This window comes from Polyodon spathula, chromosome 20 (genome assembly GCF_017654505.1).
Source record: "Polyodon spathula isolate WHYD16114869_AA chromosome 20, ASM1765450v1, whole genome shotgun sequence".
In the NCBI taxonomy this organism is placed as follows: Eukaryota; Metazoa; Chordata; class Actinopteri; order Acipenseriformes; family Polyodontidae; genus Polyodon; species Polyodon spathula.
In genome coordinates this window covers 8,131,062-8,145,339 of record NC_054553.1, presented here as the reverse complement: position 1 = coordinate 8,145,339, position 14,278 = coordinate 8,131,062, and the positions used below count along the sequence as shown (strand labels likewise).

The 14,278-nt window shown below is 38.7% G+C and overlaps 1 protein-coding gene across 2 annotated transcripts in view; it reads left to right on the top strand.

The window, feature by feature from the left end:
• LOC121295707 (neuroligin-3-like) overlaps nucleotides 1-14,278 on the top strand; it is a 119,120-nt gene that overhangs the window by 1,096 nt on the left and 103,746 nt on the right. The window lies entirely within an intron of this gene.

Here is a 14,278-nt window from a genome sequence, read left to right as displayed (position 1 = left end):
GATTCCAGATTTGTTCATGTGTGGCATTTTCCTCCTTTGGCACATTAGTCTCGTGAAAGGGAAAATGGCCTGCGTTTCTGAAAATATACCAGCTTTCTTGGAACTATTTCTTCAGAAAATGAAATGAATATGCAAAACTCACGGCTGGAAAACATGTTAACAAAAACTGCTTGCAGAATTACTCGAGATTTTAATTTCTTGGTATTAAATACATGTTCAACATGTATAATTACCAAGACCTGTTGGCTCACAATGCAGTTCAGACAATTTAAGCACTTTTTTTTTGCACGAAATCAAATTCAAGTGTTCAGTTAAAGCTTTTTTTGTTACTGTAGACTACTCTAGTAAGAAAAATGTTAGCTTTCTCTGTTTAGACGTTTTCATTGTGACGGTCAAAGTTCATAAATGTATTTCTAAAGAAACACTTGCTGTAAAATCGAACCATCTTCGTCTTTATCCAGCAATGCGAACTAAAATATTCCGTGCAATGAGATTTTTTACATATTTAATCTGAATGAGCTACAATACCACCTTAATTTTTAAATACCATTTATTCTAAAGTTTAATGAAAGTATCCCCAGAATGTGTATGTTGGTCCAGTGCGTTTGATGTCATTAGAATTGTGTTGCAGGACTTACAACATGAATGAATTCATCATGAGTTATTTTGCAAACATACTGAAGGGGTCAGCACCAAAGTGGTTAAATTCTGTCATTATTAAGAATTAGCAGAAGGATTGAATAGCAAAAATTGCCAGCCTCTGGAGTTGTCATGGAGATTTTCTGAATAAGTAATTGTGCTAGTTGAGCTGAAACATTTTTTGTTGCGCGGATATATATATATATAATATATATATATATATATATATATATATATATATATATATATATATATATATATATATATATAAATAGATATAAATTATAATATTAAATCAGTTTCCCTTGTTGGAAATGGCAATATGTTTTATCTCAGGTATAATAATAAAATAAAATGTCAAATGTATATATAATATATAATACTATATATATATATATATATATATATATATATAATGTTTTTTATTATACAGTTATCGTGTAGGTTTTTGTTTTTTTCAAGGTGTGGAGTCATGTTTTTCTTTCTTTTTTTTTGTGGGAGGATTTTGCATGACTGTACTTAGAATGTGTTGTGTTTTATTTCTATTTATATTCCTGTCTCGTATACTGGTCTCTACCAGGGACCCTGCGGCTCCACACACTCGATTCAAAAGGGGTGGAAAAAAAAGATTCTCAGTTCTACTTTTCACTTCAATTGAGTATGGGCTGCATCCCAAACAGGTTTAGACTGTAAATAGTTGTTTGGTTTAACAGGTATTAATATTTATTAACAGACTTGTGGAGAAAAAAAAAATAGAGAAATGTATTTCAGATTTACTTTAACAAGGTAATAACAATCTATTACCAATGTAATTCTTTGCATTAATTCACACTTTGTTCTTTTTTCTATAATGACACGTCATAAACCAGTTAAAAAAAAAAAATACAATAATAAAAAAGTCTTGCCAATTTTTAGTAACTATTTTAATTATAAGGTTTTTTACTGTACAATGCAGGAACGGTCTAATAATACTATTGTCTAGAATCCTACTATATTGTGTTTATAAAATGATGCATTTAAGAATAGGCCTATTGAATACTAAGTGCCATTTTTTGCAGCAGTGAACAACAATGCCTGTGGAATCAGTGGCTGCCATTCATAAAGCAACTTGGATGCTTAAGATCATATTAAAAGGTGATCTTGTTGTTATCATGTTTCATTTTTAGGATGATTGTAAAAGTTAAGACCACAGGGGAGGGAAATGTCACCACTTGCTGACCAGGCCTATTTAAATACAACATAACATCAGCAAAAATTTTACCAGGAATTTTAATTTCTGAAGGTTTTGTCTGTGGTTAGGATGTCAGTGTGTTTTGTTGATTTAACATGAATATTTTTAAACTGTCATGTTTTGTGAATGGAATCCAGTATTGCCACCAAATGTCAGTTTGCTAGCAGGCAGGCATGCTAACAAAAACTGCTAGGGGGAAGGTAGTGGAGGACCAATTAATGCTGGTTGTAACTTTTAAAGGGGAAACTTTATAAGCAGTTAAACTGCATTCAAGGCAACTTGTGTCACGTAGTATATTCAACTGGTCAAAAACTAAATGTTGACTCTGCTTGGCCAAAAACTGTGTTTTGGAAGCCATGTGACTGTTACCATAGTGATCTTACTAGTACCGCTCTGGTGGCAAAGATGAGGTGAGTGGTGAGAGCTGTGATTTGTATTCTTGTATGCAGCCCAGGCCCTGCTACATTACTGTTCAGCACCTTTGGGCTCGTTCAAGAAAAGCTGTATATGGTAATGGAATCAATGACGTGTATGCGCTTCAGCCAGGATACCAGAACTTTGATGACCCATGTCATATTATGGCTGCTAAAATGGCTGATTTTGCTTGCTACCACAGAAATGCACTAACTGGTTGTGTAAACACATCAAGCGACACCTATGTTACTGTATGTGACAAGGGGGTACAAGTCATGGGGGGCATATAGACAGGGACAACAAGAACATGCATTAAATGTAAAAATACATGCGACAACTTTTACTTCATGAAGCCCCATCTTTCTGATGTTTTTGTGTCACCTTCAAACGGCCTTCAGATTGGATTCAATGTTATAACTTGCAACAGAACCTTTGACAGGGAGAGTGGAAACCAAAGCATAAGTTATTATTAATTGCCATGTCATGCAGGTGCCATTAGACTGAAGTGCTGAAACTGTCTGAATGTTAAAGTAGCTCATGGGAATACATTTAATGACAGCGGCTATTTAGTAAAAAATTGTGCCATGTCATGTGACACAGTTCTGTTATGCATAATGATCTCTGTAGGTGAGACAAGGTAATGGAAATGAAAACAAGAGCTGTTAATATCCATGCAATGAGCGTATCCGTGATCAAGTTGCTTGTTTGATATGGATTTGTTACTTTTGGTAAAGATTTATGGAAATGGTATCCTTGCATACTTTATTACATTTTCTGATATACTGGTATTTCACTGTCTTTACCAGAAAGAAAATATATGTTTTTCAAGGTCTTACCTGAAGTACAATTCACAACAAAAAAAAGTGTGAAAGGAAATTATCCTGATGTCAACCAACTCATTGCTTGCGGATTAGAATCTTCTAAGTGCAGGTTTTTGTACTTCAGAGGGAGGCGGTTCAGACTTAAATTTTTTAACAAAAACATTTGCTATGAATCTGTTATGAATAGAGGCCTCTGTGAGGTTTATTTAAATTATACAAAGAGAACAGGATTTACATTCCCAGTAAGAATTTATTGCATACACATTAAACTTACATATAAGACATTATTCTACAGTGGCCCTGAAGTGCAAAACACAACAAATTCAAAAAGAAAATAGCAAATTAGAAAACACAATGACAAATTGGAAAACAAAATAGCAAATTAGAAAACTGCCCTGAAGTGCAAAACACAACAACAAATGAGAAACAAAACGACAGTAACTCTAAATCGGAACGTGAGGGGAGATAGGCAAGTGTACCACGTCACTGATTGGAGGAACAACATGTCAATCACTGCTACAGAACTCTGGGCGGAAGCACTTGGAAACTAACCGTGGTAAGTCACTTTTCTCTTGATTGAATTTTAATAATGTTTTGTATTCATTTATTTCACACTTGTTTTACTAATGTAAGGATGTGGCAAAGTGCCCTGCCCCTGGGCTGTTCATTTGTGTTGTATGTTACGTGTAGTGTGTTAATGTTGGTGTATAGTCATTGGAAAGGAGATATGAATGGGTCTGTGTAACACAAATGGTTTAAAATGTATATTTGTATTTAGGCATGAGGATTGCACAGCACTTCACGTGCAGGTAAAATGTAGTAATATGTGAGCACGTGGAATTGGAATTATTAATTCACGTGCAGTTGTACCGAGACTCCAGTTGAATGATTGATTAGCGATCGAGTCTCGGTACAGCTGCATAAAAGCAGCATGCTTTTACTCACTCGGGGTTGAGTGTTCGTTGTGTGGAGAATGGGTGAGAGAGAGGAGATTTATTTGCATTACAATTGCTATTGCGTGCTGGAAATGCCAGCACGGTACTTGTGTTCTGTTCGTCCACTGTCTGTTTAGTGTTAGCATGTTTTGTTTGTCTCTATTTTGGCTAATGTGCCGTGTCCTGTTTTGGTGTCATTGTTTTTGTTACAAACCTTTTTATTTTCTGTCTGTTTAGTTATTAAACAGCGCATCAGTGCCTTCACCAATTCATTGTTCTGTTTTGGTTCCTGTTTCTGGTCTGACTTCACCCACTGTAGCCGTCTTTGTGAACGTGGTGTCATCGTGGGATTACCAGCGCCTCCTAGACGCAGGCCAGAGTGCGAACCACAGTTTTTTTTTTTTTTTTTTTTTTGTGGGTGGGGGGGGGGGGGGGGGGGAGATGGAGGAAGAAAGGTGTAATCGGCAGGAGGAGTTGAAAGAAGGAGGGGCTCCATGGTGCGCCTCCTGCATGGAGTACGGGCACTTCCTGGATGTTTGCCCCTTTTGTTGGAAAACATGGATTGAGAATTGATTAGCAGTTTGCTACGCATGTGGACTGGCAGAGCTATACTGGTGTTTTTTTCTGAAAAGACTAATATTGCAGATAGCAGACTGTTTGGTTCAAATTGCACTGCTTACAATTGATAGAGACATTGCGTCTACAAGTTTCTTGCCCAGCATTGACTGCAAGCTAAAAAGATAACAATGCTGTGGACCAGAAGGGGCCAGGCTGTAAGACTTTGGAATGCAAAGCATAAAGGGGCTAAAAGGCTCCCAGGGACTGGCATTGGACCCAGAGGTTCTCAGAGAGATCGAAAGAGATAATGCCACTGGGATCAAAGGGGCAGATTTATGGACCTTTTTTCTCCAGGAGTGTGAAGAATGCACTGAGTTCAGAGGTTGTCACACTAGACTACACACACACACACACACACACACACACACACTAAATTAACAGAATAATGTGTTGTACCTTGACCATTGGTTAAGTGTCAGAGAAAGGGGAGGTGGACCATCTATACAGAAGGGTATTTAATGTCATGCAAACATTGTAATGTTGAGTATTCTGTTTGTCCTGTACCTGGGACCAGACTCCCTGCATATTTCAATAAACCTGGCAACTGATTGAAGAAAAGGACTCTGTGCATTTTCTTGAATCTACTTAATCACCATCATTTTTTGTAAGTTACTTCACCTTTGAAGACCCTCTCTTTTTGAAGGCCCTCGATCAGGGAGAGGTGGAGGATGTGGAGGAGTGGCTTCGCCTGAATGCCCCGAGACCAGCCCACAGAAAAAAGGGGAAGACGCGAATACCAACTCCACAGCCAAAAAGGGAGGATTCTCTGCTGGTTTCACCTCCACAGCCTGAGGGGCAGGAGCCTGAACGTCCACAGCCCGAGAGAGGGGTCCCAGAGCATCCACAGCCCAGGAGAGAGCAGACAGAGCTTTTCCCATCCTCTGAGGAGATGCTGGACTGGGTGTCGGACCCGGAGTGGAACGAGGAGGACCTCCCACAGCTTGTTGACCTGCTGTGGGCCAGAGATGGGGAACATTGGGAACGCTGGGAACAACACTACTACCCAGTGCCCTTTGTGAACCCAGCAGCCATGGTGATCAACTACTTGGCTGCCGATATGGGACTGCTCCAGCAGGTTGCATTCCAAGTGGGAGGAACCGCACTTACTTGCACCCTCATTGGGCTGAAGGGAGACTACTACTTGCTGTCCCCATCTCCACCAGCAGAGGAAGAATGTCTGCTAGTTTCGCCCCGAGAGGGAGAGCCTCACCATTCCCCTGCAAGAGAGGGAGAGCCTCACCATTCCCCTGCAAGAGAGGGAGAGCCTCACCATTCCCCTGCAAGAGAGGGAGAGCCTCACCATTCCCCTGCAAGAGAGGGAGAGCCTCACCATTCCCCTGCAAGAGAGGGAGAGCCTCACCATTCCCCTGCAAGAGAGGGAGAGCCTCACCATTCCCCTGCAAGAGAGGGAGAGCCACACCAGTCCCCTGCAAGTGAAAGAGAGCTGCACCAGTCCCCTGAAAAAAGGGTAGACTACACGCTGCTCCCACCTCCATCGCCAGGAGGCTACACGCTGCTCCCACTCCATCGCCAGGAGGCTACACGCTTCTCTCATTCCATCGCCAGGAGGCTACACGCTGCTCCCACCTCCACCGCCACCGCTTCCACCGCCAGGAGCAGAGAAGCAGGAGCTACCTCCGCCACCTGAACCGGTAGGAGCAGAGCAGCTGGAGCTGCCTCTGCCTCCATCACCATCACGGGGAGAGGAGCTGGAGCTGCCGCTGCCTCCATCACCATCAGGGGGAGAGGAGCAGGAGCTGCCTCTCCCTTCACCAGAAGGACCAGGACCAGATGCAGGCGGTCCTCAGCAGCCCTTGCATAGGCTGCTGAGGGAAGCCCGGGGAAGAACCGCCCGGCCGCAGTGGCGGAGAAGAGGGCCAAAATCCCTCACCCCAGCTTGTCCCGACTCCCCGCACATTATCACTCGGGGATTGCTTCGCCCAAGGATGACTGCCTGCCGCTCGGCGTCGCCTGGGGTCGCCGTCAGCTCTGCTTGGTCCCAGGGGTCAGTGTGGCCGGAGCCCCAGCAGAGGCAGCTGCCGGCTATGAAGAAGGGGGGAGAGGTCAGGAGACAACCTTGCTCAGAAGCCTTTCTGCTGTCAAGATTGCCCTGGCTGAGTGAGTCAGCCTGGAAGCTGTCAGCAGGTCTGCTGACACCATTGCCCCTGGCAGTTTTTCCGCTGCTAGTGGTCCAATGGGACAGGGCAGATTTTCCGCTGCAGGAGTGGACCACCATGCTGTCAGCCGTGCCACTACCGACAGGGGAGTAAGGGGGGAGGGTGGCCATTGAGGCCAGGTGTGCTTTGCACAAGGGAGGTATATGTGGCAAAGTGCCCTGCCCCTGGGCTATTCATTTGTGTTGTATGTTATGTGTAGTGTGTTAATGTTGGTGTATAGTCATTGGTACACGGTATATAAATGGCTTTATGTAACACGAGTGGTTTAAAATGTATATTTGTATTTAGGCATGAGGATTGAGCAGCACTTCACGTGCAAGTAAATTGTAGTAATATGTGAGCACGGGGAACTGCACGTGAATTAATAAGTGCAATTGTACTGAGACTCCATTTGTATGATTGATTAGCGATTGAGTCTCGGTACAGCTGCATAAAAGCAGCATGCTTTTACTCACTCGGGGTTAAGTGTTCGTTGTGTGGAGAACGGGTGAGAGAGAGGAGATTTATTTGGATTACAATTGTTATTGCGTGCTGGAAGTGCCAGCACGGTACTTGTGTTCTGTTCGTCCACTGTCTGTTTAGTGTTAGTACGTTTTGTTTGTCTCTTTATTTTGGCTAAAGTCCCATGTCCTGTTTTGGTGTCAGTGTTTTTGTTATAAACCTTTTTATTTTCTCTCTAATTATTAAACAGCGCATCAATGCCTTCACCATTTCCGTGTTCTGTTTTGGTTCCTGTTTCTGGTCTGACGTCACCAACTGCAGCCATCTTTGGGACAAAGGACTAATAAAAACATTATTAAAATTCAAACAAGAGAAAAGTGACTTACCACAGTTAGTTTCCAAGTGCTTCCGCCCAGAGTTCCGTAGTATTGATTGACATGTTATTCCTCCAGTCAGTGACGTGGTACACTTGCCTATCTCCCCTCTCTTTCCGGTTTAGTGTTAATGTCGTTTTGTTTTCTCATTTGTTTTTGTCTTTTGCACTTCAGGGCCACCGTACTATTCACTAAGCTTCAACTCATGAGTTATTTACTATATATATATATATATATATATATATATATATATATATATATATATATATATATATATATATATATATAATTATATATAATTTTTTTATAGTTTTAGGAATATAAGATATTTCATACAGACAGTTTTTTTTTTTCTGCAACTAAGTCAATAGTTAAAGCTTTGCACATTAATTAACAATGGGATTTTTCTTCTAAAAGATTGTGTATGAAGACCCTAGTAAATGTAGTTTTAAAGATACCTATATTATCTTTTATTGGTTGTATAGGTTTTTCTGTCCCACTATCTTTCTTAATGATTCACCTGAATTCATTGCACAAATGTAAGTACATTCTGTGTTTGATATACATGGTAAAAAGGTGGATTATTCAGTGGAGTGCTTTCAGGGGATGATGTCTGTTTTCATGATTCCTGTCGGCCCTTTTGATGGAAATAGATTTTAATAAGAAAGGAGCAGAATTTCAGCAAACGCTGTCTGCAAGGCAAGATTGCAAAAACAAACACGTTGCCAGTAAGTAAGGTCATGCCACAAACAATTTTGACCTTAAACACCAGAAGCTTTGATTGATACTAAAATGTCTTGGCAGAGTATGCCAGTCTTAGTTTCTTGGTTGTAAGGTCAAAGCAGCTTGTCTCTGCAACAGAAATGCCACTTTTCATGATCACTGTTGGATGTTCATAATTGCTTAAGACAATTCCATTCGTTTTCATAACAATTCTATGAGATGGCTTTTAGGTTTTTTTTTTTTTTGCACCAGTTGGCATATATATGTTTGATTTGTTTAACTAAATATATAGTATTAGTTTGACCTGAAGAGCTGTTTTAGAAAAGTAGTATTGTTTTTGCTCAGAAGATGTGATGACAAGTATAAACTACAGTATCTAGCAGAGTGAAGAGTCACATTGCTGTTAGCAGCTTCAAACTAAATGACTAACATTGATTTTTGCATACTGCAAAATTGCACACATTTGCAAACATGTACTTAAAGTGCTTTCAATTGTAGTATCACTTTTAGTAGTGAAATGGTCATAACAGCAGTCTTCCTTTGCTGAAGTTCACATGTTGTCATAGCAACAGCTGGTTTGAGTGAGAGGTTTACTTGGAATCCATTTGTAAACCGTGGGTGAGAATGATTTGTTTACCTTGATTCCATAATGATTTAGAAATAACAGTTTTATTTCAGTGGCTCATTTAGGTAGCATGTGAATATCACTGATTGATTAGTTCTGATTCATGAGAATGGCTTATTGGCTCAGTTTCTTGTCTGTCAAGCTTCTAGTTCCGCCCCCCCCCCCAATTCCCTCTTTCCCGGCCTGCTCCATCTGACTTATGTAACTATAGGGTTGTTGTGTTTGGGTTAAGCCATGTATTATCTTTTTATTTGACCCTCAATTTACTTATGAAAGCTTTGTTTTCAGAAGCTTGGATTAGGTGCTTGCAAAGCTATCCACAATCGAACAACTTGTCTGAATTGTAATTTTTTATATTGTGTTTTTTAAAGCAGCAAGTAAGTGCCTGTGTTATATACAGAAGTGTAATGTGTCATAGGGGCAATACATTGTTTTCATGGAGGTTACATGTTCCATTGTATCCTAAGTATGAAAGTATTCAACTCCATTTCTCATACACATCTCCCTGATGGGAATGTTTTGTTTTTTCAAGGCATTCTTGACAGTACATTTACAATGTATACAGTATTTCTATTAAAAAGCATGTGGTTCTGTGTTGCAATTGTCTCCTTAGTACATTTTAATATACAAAAAGCTACGAAGCGCTGCTCTTGACGTTGATATGGGAACATGGTTTACCCAGCGCTTCCATTAGGATGCATTTTTTAGAAGGATACTAATTTTTTTGAGCTGGGGGAAGCATGGTATTGACTCAGTCTTCAAAAGCAGAACTAGTTTACCCTCTGTATTTTGCCCAAACCTTTAAATATTCAGTGAACATAGTAATTTATAGTAATACATTTAAAACAATTGTAGGCCTGGTAGTTAAATGATATGATTGCATTTTACATACAATTATATTTAATAAGCTGTATTAAAATGCTAATTTGTAGAAACAGAGAACTAAACAAAGCAATATTCAGGCATGGAGTTATGGGAGAATGCCTGTTCAAACTATACATCTTGTATACAAGAGCTTTCTGAGACCTTTGCAAGGCTGTTCCTTTGAGACTACCGGATTACGGTGAGTTGTACAAATACAGTACACGCACAGAACAACTATACAGTATTAGCAAGCAAGACGTGTCGAAATAATATCGGAGCAACTGTAGCTTCAACATATTTGATACAGCACAATAGCAATTATTGGACAAAATAACTGGTATTAATTTCAACAGTGGATTTTGCAGGTTGTGAATGGTAGCAGTCTATCACACCTAGCCATTATTTAACCATTATTCAAGTTGATCCTTATGTATAATTTAGTAGGGGTCCCTTTTTTGTTAAGACATAGCAAATACAATTGTCAAATAAATGATCTGCCTTTTTACAGTTCTTATTTTCATATTTTTTTTTTTTCCATGGTTAAACGAGAATTGTGTTTTGTGCTGGTTTGCTGATGTTTACGTTGCCCCTGCTCTTGTATTTTCTAAATTGTGAATTATTATTTGCCTGCGGCAGCATCAACATTTCAAAATGGTGCCACAGTGTTTGATCAAACACCTCTAATACAGATCGTGAAAATGTTTTTTATTATTTAATCTCAGTCTCTTGTTTTCAATGTTAATCGCACGAAAAACTGAAACACTTAAGGCAAGTTACTATGCCATCCGTAACTCCCAAACATAATATTAAGTAGTACTTTTTAGTTTTGCTGATACATTAAAAGACATTGACAGAGACTTCATTAAAATCATTTTGAGTAGCCAGTGAGAAACCATTTGTCTTTGTTAGAGCCAATCAGTAATATTGGAGGAAGGCAAAGAGAGATCAGTTTAATTGTCGGTTTTAAGGGTACCCAAGTCGTTCACTTGAAAAAGGCACTCCTGTGGTGTGCAGGCTGAGTCAATGCAGTAGGTTTCTGGTTAGGAAGAATTGCATATTTTCACTGGGAATTCCACAGAGACAAGAACTGGTCTCCTCCTCTCACTGCAGTGGCCCCTTCTGGTCAGGTGAGCAGTGTGCTCACCTGCAGGACTGGCCTTTATCCTTAAGAGGACGGTAGCTTGCTGCCATCGGCTGTTAACCCCCTGGGTTAAAAGATGCCAGTGGCTTGGCCTGAGCCAATTTGGAGATCGCTATGTTGAGAGAAGATAAAATTGGGCATTCTACATTTTTATTAATAAACAAAAATACTAGTTTTGTGTTCTGCACGAGTCAAATTTTTTATGACCCGCTGCATCGCCATCTTCTTACATGTGACACGACCCATTTTAATAAGACCTGCAACCCGACCTGAACCCACAGGTGTTTGTCCTTTACCCACTGCCTGTGTCTATTTGACTCTTTCACACTTTCATTTACACACAGATATCTCTACCATTCTCCACTGATTGAGTTTATACTATAGGCTATACAGCGTGATTGCTCTCTCTAGTGGTCTGGATATATTTTAACACAGCAACATATTAACAATCTCTACTTTACGATAAAATACCTGCCTTCCTTTCGTGCTACCAGTTGAAAGGGAGCTATAATCGTCTATTGTAACTTTTTGTTCTCTATCTTTAGTTTGTTGACAACCATCTCTGGTGGATGGAGATCTCAGGAAATCAGATAGGTACATGACTGTACAATGCCTTGGGAGGACAGTTCAGTTTTAAATAACACATGGATCTTTTTTCGTGTTATTTAAATCTGTTTATTTAATTTTCAAATAGTTGGCATTTGTGTAGTACTTTTATAGTACTTTATAGTCACGGTATAAATCTTAATACCCCACATAACTGCAAAATAACAGAAGCATTCTTCTGTACATTTGAATACAAATAAAACCTTTAAAATTATTTCACAAGGGTTGACATTTGTTTATTCTATGCTTTATGGTATAATGGAATATTCATTAAATTGAGACTGTACTTTAAAATAAAGGGAAGTAGGACAGTCTTCATATTCAGGCTTAACAGTTGCCTTCTGAAGGTTTGCATTTACCCTTGGAGATTGATGTTATCCATCTTTCTTGAGTGCATTGCATATTTTAATTTCTCCACAGGATCTGGCAGAAATGTCACTGCTGCTAGAGGTCCTGGCTGTCGGTTTAAATCAGCGCTTGCAGCTAGCCTTGATTGTTCTCCTTATAAAAGGGGAACAGTTTTTTTTTTTTTTTTTTTTTTCCTTTTAATTCATTAAACCTAGTGGAAGAGAGAGGACACCATAAAAAGTGTTATTTTGTTGAGTGCAGTCTATTGTGTGCATCACTGTGCATAATATTAGTTCACTGAAGTCTAAGTATGAGGTATTTTAGGTTCACAACACAGAGAATGTCAATTATTTTGAGTCTAAATGAGCAAGGCCAGTTTATATCTGCAGCATTCGACACTAATCAGTTGTTAGTTGGACATGTACAGTAACTGCCTATAGATGACTGTTTGCCTGTTTCTGGAGTCAGGCAAATAATAAGCCTTATCTGACGGGGTAAATCCAGCCTTGAACCAGTTTACATTAAATTCAAGACATTTGAGCTAGTTTATATTATAACACTGTAACACAATTTTTGTTCCTGGGTAGTAAGTGTTATTTCCTAATTGCTTATGCCTCAAAAGTATAGAAAATGGCTATTACTCCCCACAAACTTTGCTTTTGTGACCGGCACAGTGATATTTTGAAATATCACTATTTCCAATGAGAAAACGGGAACTTTTGTGTCTCTTCGTTCACATAGTCAGAAAAAAACAACATATGAATCCAAATTAACATGTATTTATACTAAAGTAATACAAAAATGACTACAAAAGATTTAGAAGTGATTCGTTTTTTGAGATTTACGATTACTGTAAATTGACTAGCACTCTACAGCATGCATGTAAAGGTTCTACTAAACATATCTGTCACATGTGAACATCTTCTGACTGATAAAAGGTAACTGTTTTTGGGCTCAGGGACTGGGTTATGTTTTAGTTGTCCCCAGTCAATGTTAAGTCTGCATTTCTCTTCAGAAATGTGACATTTCCAGCACACAAGTGTCATAGTGTTTTTTTTTTTTTTTCTGTGATTTTGTTTATTGCTTTTATTAAAGCTTGCAATTCAACAGTTGAAATCACTTAATAGCCAGTGTCCAATTAAGTCTCACTAATTAGGTGATTAATGCATATGCTTCAGTCATAGTCACTCAAGTGTGTCGTGGTCAAGGATGAAGGATCGAGTGATTAAAAATGTACATATGATTAAAAATGTTACATGTACATAGTGTTGCGTGTTTATTTGTTTACTGTGTGTTTTTGTCAGAAGGGGGAGAAAAAAAATACCATAATGTTTCTTTATTGATAGCGCCGTTTATTCGAGGGCGACCTCCATTGTAAAGCTGATATATGACAGCGGTGTCAATACGTGGCCTTCTTTAATTAGAGGGTGGCGCCATATTGAAGTAATACGGTGTGTATGTATGTATATGTGTGTGTGTGTGTGTATGTGTGTGTGTGTGTGTATGTGTATATATATATATATATTATATATATATATATATATATTATATAGTGATACCAAAATAAAACAAATATACAGTAAGAGTTCTATACTGTTAGTTATATTTAGGGCTTCTGACTTTTTGTTTTAACCTATAAAACATCCCTGATATATTTAAAAAAAAAAAAAAAAAAAAAATGAAATCGTTAGATAGCTAATAAATCCAGAAACATTAGGAAAAACTGTGGGAATGGTTAATCAACTTGCGTTGACTTTACCATTTTCCCTTTAAAAAATAAAACCTACAAAAATAATTACAAATAGTGCTGCTGGGCAACGTCCCGCCTTCTGACTTGCATCTATTATTGATTTGTTCTGAATACTTTAAATAATAAAAAAACAACACAACGTTTTCGGCCTTATTTAAAGAGCATTTTTAAGATGCACAACTAGCAAAATCTTAATAGGTGCATTAGGTGCAATGCTGTGTGAACTGACCTCTGCATCTGCACAGGGGGTTAAATCTGCATGTATAGAGATTATAAAAACTAACTGAAAGATTTAAACTCGCTGTGATTGATTAGTTAGATGTTTTGGTTACCACCTTCTATAAACAACATGGGTTGTCAGATTAAATTTGTTTAACATTTTGCATCATTATATTTTACAGGGCTGACCCTTTTAATATAGAATTAGGCTAAACAAAATTTTGCCCAGTATTTTCCTTATTTATAATAGGATCCCACAACAGGAAATAATCTGCCAGAAAGAGTTTACATCTCTTGTATATTATTGTCTTTGTCAGAAGAAATAGAACTACTTAACATATTTCAGCATTTA